Below are 2982 nucleotides of genomic sequence, written 5' to 3' on the forward strand. Positions count from 1 at the left end.
GCTTCAAACAAGCTACTTGGTCAGACCAGGCCTGGCAAAGTTTGTTTGTTTGAGCATCTTAAAACCTCTGAATCTACAATTAAAATATACTCATCGTAAGTTCTATCACACAGTGGGTGTTAACTCTTTGAGGTCCCTGTTTATCCCTAAGTATCAGTCTTTCTCCTTCCTGTGTGCAAGGAAGGGGTCAATAGCTTCTGAGCAATTTATCCGAAGGCTCCTTGGCTCAATTTAGATTTATTACTTAAGAGCCTTGTCCCATCCTTCTTTAACAAGTGAGCTTACTATAATTTAAAATATTGAATTTCTCAACCCTCTTTCATAATAATTTACTCTCAGTGGATTTTAGTTTGAACTCCACAACTCCCAAATAACTTTAAGTCCTTTAGCGATGTTTCAGTGTTTAACCAAACTGAAGTACAAAGCATTTACATGCACTCCTCTCAAATTTCTGTCTTAAAGTAGAATAAAACCTACAGTTTAGTTTTCTTTTAGCTCAAAATATTGCTACATACCTGATTAGATTCCAATTTATAATTTGTTGTATATATTTTACACTAGAATTCACAGTATCAACTAGTATCTCTATCCATTACTCTTATTTCTTCTGGCTTCTCCTCTTTACCATTATTGTAAGTAGAGGAAAGGTACTATCCTGAATTGTATTAATCCTTATGACAAGCCCTTCTTGATTTCAAGGCTGCAGTTTGCATATCATATACCCTTACATTACTTCCTATACATTGTACACATTTTAAAAGCAATTCATATAACCTTGGTCAAAGACAACATCGTTTAAAAATTCTCTCTTGCAAAATACCAAATTCTTAGTACTAGTATTATTGAATTCCATGAACAGATTAATCACTTTAAAAACTTCTTGTGTGTCATATGATATCTTGTTACTATTCCTGACAGCACATGCATGAAAATAAATCTGATTTGAAAAAATCCTAAATTTAATTTCTAGAATAAGTTCTTCTCAACAACATAACAACTTTTCTGGATGACTTTTACATCTACAAAGTAGCCAGAGCAATTTTTGTCCTTATAAAATAAAATATTTCCTCTCTGTGTCAGTCTGGCTATCAGCCACATTTAGACAATTCTCAAATTCACTGAAACTATCATGCATAGCAAGATCTAACAAAACAAACTTCTAACCAGGAGTTTTGTTGTGCTCAATAAAATCTGGTTAACATTATTAACATGACAAATAGTTACCATAATACACAAAATTATATTTGTATCATATCAAAATCATTAACAATCCTCCCAAATTGCATACATCAAACCATTAATCTTAAGTGAAAAGTAGCCTCTAATTATGGAGTAAAAATCTCCCTTTTTCTGTTCTGAATTTTTCTCTTTTTCACTCCTTTGGGGGCCCATCCAAAGGAAGAAAGAGGAAAAAATCATTGAACAGGTATTTGCTTTTGTCCTCTGCTGAGGATTTTTGACAGACAGAGTTCAATCTTGCAAGTATCCCATTTTTTTTTGTTTGTGTCCAATTTAAGAATACATAGAGACGAGACTGTGACAAAGACAACGATAAACAGAAACACACAACATTGTGACAAGCATGCTTTGAAAGGAAAAAATCAGTGTTTTAGGATCCATTCTAAAGAAGAAATATATTTTCCCCTCTCACCCTTAGAGTATCTCGTATACTCACCATGGAGGGGATCTCCTTAGCATGGAGACTCTGCATGACCAGCACACAGCATCGGGGGTTCTCGAAAGAACCGGACAAGCCAGGGATTCTCCAAAGAGAACCGAAGGGAGGGAAGGGAGGGTTCCAATAAAGGAACGGGTGGGGGGGGAAGGCGCCACTTGCCGGGGACATCTATGGAGTCATATAGGGGACAGTTTAGGACTGTTGGGGGACAGCTTAGAGCTGTCGGAGAAGTCGCAAGAAAGAAAGACTGGAACATTATCAAAGAGGGATAATGAATGTTTATTCTAAGCAGAACACCAGATTTAAAGCTCTTCTTGAGAGACACAATCTATCCTCCCCAATCCTCCCCAGAGTGTGAACAAGGGAGTTAACCCATTCCCAGGAGATCTTGGAACTGTTTATGCAGCTTTGAACTGAGATTTCTATGTTTTGGTGTACTCAGCAGGAATGGTATGTCACAAACACCTGGGAAGAGGAACTCTATTCCATGAAGTCATGAATGGTTCACTGCAATCACGCCTGAAATTACTGGCAGCCACAGCCTGTTCTGGTTGAAGTTGGAGGTGGGTGGTACCCTCAGATGATCTGCCCTACTGTCTATTTTAAGCTGCTCTAAAGAGCTTGAGGGGGAGATATGAGGCTCCTCTCCATAGAGGTCACCATCATGTAAGAAATAAAACTAGGCCTATGATTCTTATTTTTCTAAAATTGTAATAAAATTTACTTGGACAGGTAGAGGCAGAGAGTTAGAAGGAAAAGCCTTTTATCACTTCACTTCCTCCCTCTCCCTTCTGTGTCTTCTTCAATCACATCTGGTTCACACTAAGTCATAGAAATAACATGAGATGATGTCATTAGGATCTTAGTGATACAGGTAATATCCCATGTGTGATCCTGGGAGAGGGTCCTCTTCACACAATTGGACATCTTGTTTTAAAGCAAATTATATCTTGTTGTTTCCCTTGTTGGACTTGATTGTATTGGCTTTGTTTGTACAATTTTGTATGTAAGATAATAAAAAATTTATGATGCCTGTCATGTTGTCTTTTTTTTCTTTGTTCATAAATTCTTCCCTCATCAATAAACTGATCTAATAGGTACATGATTCTATGACCCCTTAATTTGCTATGGCATCACACTTTATATCTAAATCAAATGCCCTTTGGGACCTAATCTGAGGAAAGCTTATGACATTCTAGAGTAAATTGTCTGATTTAGAGCAAGGTGAGAACTCACTGTAAAAGTCTGAGAATTCTCTGATGTTGAGCAAGAGTGGAGTTCCAAATGAATATCAATCCACATTG

This window comes from Monodelphis domestica, chromosome 6 (assembly GCF_027887165.1).
Source record: "Monodelphis domestica isolate mMonDom1 chromosome 6, mMonDom1.pri, whole genome shotgun sequence".
In the NCBI taxonomy this organism is placed as follows: Eukaryota; Metazoa; Chordata; class Mammalia; order Didelphimorphia; family Didelphidae; genus Monodelphis; species Monodelphis domestica.